The 5,179-nt window shown below is 54.0% G+C and overlaps 1 long non-coding RNA gene across 1 annotated transcript in view; it reads left to right on the top strand.

Moving 5' to 3' along the window:
- Positions 1 to 3,937: 3,937 nt before the first annotated feature.
- The window catches only part of LOC123599634, a 3,971-nt gene continuing 2,729 nt past the window's right edge, over positions 3,938 to 5,179 (top strand). Inside the window, exon 1 of the long non-coding RNA XR_006713236.1 lies at positions 3,938 to 4,187. This is a non-coding gene — a long non-coding RNA (uncharacterized LOC123599634). The remainder of the gene's footprint in view (positions 4,188 to 5,179) is intronic.

Consider the following 5,179-nt stretch of genomic DNA (forward strand, 5'->3'; position numbering starts at 1 on the left):
GCCACAAGTCTCCTTGTGTCGGGTGCCCCCAGGAAGCCTGCCTTGACCTCCAGACTGTGGCCCTACCACCCATTTCCCCCAGCACTCAGGCCTTCTCCTTCACAGCACCTTGTGCGTTTGAGAAGACTTACATATTATGTCATTTTCAGTGTTTGCCTCTAGGCTCCATGCAGGCAGAGACTGTACCCCAGTTCCCAGCACAACACGGGCACCTCAGAGGTGCTGAATACCCCTTTGGTGGCTGGGACGGCCCCCTGTGAGCACCGGACCCGAGGAGGCCCTTTGCCTGGGTGGCCTCAGCTGTGCCTCTGAACCACTTTACGAGGGAGGTGCAGACACTAGTCCCATTGAGCAGACCAGGAGACTGAGGCTCAGACAGGAAGTGATTTGCTCAGGAACTCAGAGCTGGCCAGTAGGGAAGCCCCTTCTCCTCAGCCCTTGTCCCACCTTCTGAGATCCTAGCTTTACTTTTTCCCTCCTCTGGCCCATGGGAACCCCCAATTTCCAGAAGCAGTCAGACCAGGTCAGGGTAACTCCAAGCTCGGGGTCAGCCCCCTCCACACCACCTGCAATGATGCAGAGCCATGCTGGGGGCTGGCCTGAGCCCCGGGGGGCCTCTTCTGCCTGCGGGCTCAGCCCCCCTGTTTGGTGGCTATGCCAGGGCTACGGTGACCCCCGTGACTATGCAGCCATCAGAGCCCCTTCCCTGAGGCCCCACGGCAGCGCTGGCTTTGTGCCCGACTGTCACTCTGTTCCCCAGCGGCTCTTTGCAGCGGCTGCCTGCCTCCCTGCCTCCCATTAATCATGTGTGCAGGATTTATTTTCTTCAGCAATTTATTTCAGCAAATGCAATCTGGGTGTGCCCGCAGGTGGGCAGGGTGCTCTGTTGCCGCCAGAGTCACGGAGCCCGGCTCTATTGTCAGGCTGGCAGGCGTGATTCGCCACCGCCCCCCTCCCCGCCATCAGTCAGCAGGCCTGGCTGAGCCCCGGGGTGGGACGTGAAGGCCCCCAAGGACCGGCCCACCCCCGCATCACCATGACCTCAGCGTCCCAAGCAGCCTGAAAGAGCTTGCCTCACTTTCTTTACTGGGGCTTTGCTGCCCCTACCAGGGTTAGCTGGTTAACGGGGCCAGGAGATGAGCCCCCAATATTCCCACCCTGAAACAGGCATTCAGAGGCATTTCCTGACCTGGGGAAGGAAGGGGCCCTCCCCCCCGAACCCCTCCTCCCTGGCAATGCTGGACAATTCCTATGACAGTCACAGAGCCGCCCCTGTCGCCACACCTATAACATGTGTCCTCCTTCCTATGTTCCCTTTGGTCACTCTTGGCCTCTTTCTAGGCTGTCAGCAGGATGAGGCGGTCTGGGGCTGAATAGCCCTGAGGCAGAACAGAAACAGTGGTAGGGGAGTGAGGGGGGTCTGCTTTGTTATGATTTCAAGTGCTGAGTTAGTGCCCCCCGGTCGTCTGTCCACTCGTAGCCTTGGAAGCAGAAAAGACTGGGGGCAGCAGTGGTACGGGCGATCTACCTGGCACTGGCCCTCACCAAGCCGTCAGCAGCCCCTACCCATGCCTCCCACACCCGCAGCATCCTCGGGGGTGCAGGCCTCAGCACCTGGGCACCTGCTTCTTCCCTTGGTATCCATTAGGCCCAGTGCCTGGCCTGGCTACCTCTAATGCTGCAGATAATTCCTCCTGTCGCAAAGCCATTACCCTGCAAATGGGCCGCGCTTTAGTGTGTGTGTGTGTGTGTGTGTGCACGCACGCGCGTGCCCGTGTGTATGCAGGAGAGGGGGCGGCTGCAGCAGGCAAAGCGCCTTGTTTATGCCTTACCGCCATAATTGTCTCAGGAGATTTATTGGCTGCACCCTCTGCAGGCCCCCTCCCTCCGCCCCCCAGCCTCTGGTCCCCTGCCCAAGCTGCTGGCCTCTGCTGGTCCCCAGGTGATGGGGCCTGGAGCTCCGTGTAGGGGGCGCAGGGGGCAGGATGTGCCCAGCTGGAGTGTGGTTACGGAGGGGCCCTGATGTGTGTGCACTCCCCTTCTACTCCATGCCTGGTAGCTGGACTCAGACAGGAGACAGTGGCTGAGGCACCCCTGACGTGGCCTTCCAGATCTCAGGGGCCCTGGGGGTGCAAGATGGGTGCTGGAAGGACTTTGGTGTCAGGCATCCGGGCCTTGATTTCTCCTATGCCTCCTCGCTCCCACTCCTCCTGGCCCCTCGTCTCTGCCGGCTACTTTGTCCATCATTGCAGATCTCGCCCACCCCCAGATGTCATCACAACTGCTCCACCTTGTCCCCTCCTGCCCCTCTGGGGCACAGCCAGGCCTCCTGAGGAGGGGGCCAAGCCCTCCACCCTTTCAAGAAGAGCCTTCCACCTTTGTGTTGAGCCCTGGGCAAATCCCGGCAGGTTGACACAGTCAGAAGGCACCTGTGGACTCAGGAGGAGGCAGGGCTGGGCAGTGGTCAAGGGTGTGGCCTTCAACAACAAGCAGGACTGCTTTTAGTCTCTGCTCTTCCAGTTTCTATTGGTGTGGTCTTGGGCACACCACTCAGCTCCTCTGAGCCTCAGTGGCCTTATCTGTAAAATGGGTCTGATAACACTTACCTCAAACAGTCATTATAAAGTCATTGTAATACATCGAACCACAGGAAATTGCCCTATATTCAACCAATTTTGGGCATTAATATTCATTGGATGAAACACTGCAGGAACAAACTTTGTATCATTGATAAGTTTCCTCCTTGTGCCCACACGGTTCTTGTTACATTCTTCATGTTTTACATTTGGCTAAATGCTACCTGCTGGTTTTAAAGAATTCAAGCGAGGCAAGGAAGCACAAAGAAGAAAGCAAAAAGCAAAACAAAATAAAAATAAATCTCCCTATCAGAAATAGCTGTAATTAATGAATAACCACCATTTCCAGTAATCTCTTTTTGCATTGATGCGGATAAGACGTTTAGAGAGATAAATTGATAGAAGTATTGCTATAAAGGGACCTGATTGAATATTTTAAATGTAATGTATTAAATCTAATTTCGGTTTATCTTAACAAAAGAAAATAAACGGAAGTAACACTGAAGGAAACCACATGACTCCAGTAAATATCTCTTCATCAGAAAGACCGTGTTTTCTAAAAAGATCATCTCATGGTAACAAAAAGATTTGAAAGCAACAAGAAAAATTATTGATTAGGGATAATCGATCATGTAGGAGAAGAAGAAATGTGAATATTACAGTCGACATCGAGGGCATTAAATTAGCAAGTTTCAAAGAAACACAACTGACAGCAAAATAGAGAAAAGGGAAGGAAAACGTATGGAGAGAAACCACAGGAAAGAAAGACAATCGACACAGAAGAGACGAGGCAGGCAGAACCCTGGAAGGGGTTTGCATTCTTTCCCCCACAAGGCTGAGCAGTGGTATGCAAAATTTTGGACCTTTTCAACTTAAAAGAGTTTTGCCTAGACACCCTCCTTCTCTAAAGGTTTCCATCATGTTTAAATGGTAAAAAAAAAAAAAAAAAAAAAAAAAAAAAAAAAAGACAATTTCTGGCATGTTATAAATATTGACTCCCCCCCCCCCTTTTTTTTTAGACAGAGGGAGAGCAGCGTGGGGAAGAGGGGCAGAGGGAGAGAGAGAGAGAGAGAGAGAGAGAGAGAGAATCTCAAGCAGGCTGCATGCTGGGTGGGGCTCAATCCCATGATCCTGGGATCATGACCTGAGCCAAAATCAAGAGTCAGAAGCTCAGCTGACTGAGCCACCCAGGCTTTTAGATAAAACTGTTACAGGTCTTGGGGAGCCTGGGTGGCTCAGTCGGTTGAGAGTCCGACTTCGGCTCAGGTCATGATCTCACCGCTTGTGAGTTCGAGCCCCGCGTCGGGCCCTGTGCTGACAGCTCGGAGCCTAGAGCCTGCTTCGGATTCTGTGTCCCTCTCTCTCTGCCCCTCCCCTGCTCATGCTCTGTCTCTCTCTCTCTCTCTCTCAAGAATAAATAAAACATTTTTTTAAAAATTTAAAAACTGTTACACGTCTTTTCTGAATGGACCTGACCATTTCGAAGAACAGAATGGCAATTTCACATGGTGCAACCGGGGAGGTGAACCGCCCAGCCCAGAGCCGGCCTGCAGCGGCACGCACCCCAGCAGCTGTCGTAGCGGAGCGAGCCTGCGTCCTCTATAAACCCAGGTGACCTCGCGTTTCTTCGTTTCTGTTTTCCTGGAAATGTTTACAAAATTCCTTTGAACTCTCCAACTTCTCTCACTAAATGAAAATAAGTTGGGGTCTCTGATTAAAACAGAAAAGCAGATTCTCCTCCCCCCTGCCCCCCAGGGATGCCAGTGGCCAAGGTAGAGGGGTGGCCCCACAGGAGAAGGGAGGACTGGCCTGGGAGGAGGGGAGTGGTGGGGATGGCCCCCTTCCCCTCCCAAGCCCTTCAGAAGAGGCTGGCGGGAAAGGGTGGTGAGAAGGGGTGGAGCCCGAGGAGATTGTGGGGTGTGTACAAAATGCTGCGTTCTGAAAGGGGGGCGTGGGAGTGGACTGGATGCACCCACGCTCTGTGGCTCCTGCCCAGAATATTGGGTGAAAAGCGAGGTGGGAGGCCAGGGGTCTCGCCAACCTCAGAGAGCCCCACGTGCAGGTTCTAGGACATTCCCATTCTCAGCGACCCATTCAGCCTGCGGGGGGACAGCCCCTGCCTCAGCAACCCCCACCCCAGGCAGCAGCCTTGCCTCTCCCTCTTAAAGTCAAGTTCAGCCCAGAGGGAGGGGGAAGGTCACAGCAGCAAATAGAGCTGACGAGCTGAAGGAACCAGGCAATCCATGAGGAAGGCCCCACAGGGCCAGGGAGCCCCGTACACAGACACCCTCTGAGCGAAAGGCCACACACAGCCTGGGGAGCCCCACCCCACCCCACGGCCCTGTATCCCATTGTCTCTTGTCCTCTGGGCTCCCACATCTCCCGTGCTGCCCTGCGGGATCAGGCCCTCTCTGCCCTCGCTGTGTCCATGCAGGGAAACAGCATCCTATCATTTCCGGCACATTCATCAAGTGCTGATCTAGAGCAATGACGATAACTCCTGCCAGCCCTTTGCAGGAAGCCTAACAGGTGTTCTTTAATTCTCCCAGAGAGGTGGCTGTTATCATCCTATTTCACAGATTGAGAACTTGAGGTTGAGAGAG

The sequence above is a fragment of the Leopardus geoffroyi genome, chromosome C1 (assembly GCF_018350155.1).
Source record: "Leopardus geoffroyi isolate Oge1 chromosome C1, O.geoffroyi_Oge1_pat1.0, whole genome shotgun sequence".
Classification (NCBI taxonomy): domain Eukaryota; kingdom Metazoa; phylum Chordata; class Mammalia; order Carnivora; family Felidae; genus Leopardus; species Leopardus geoffroyi.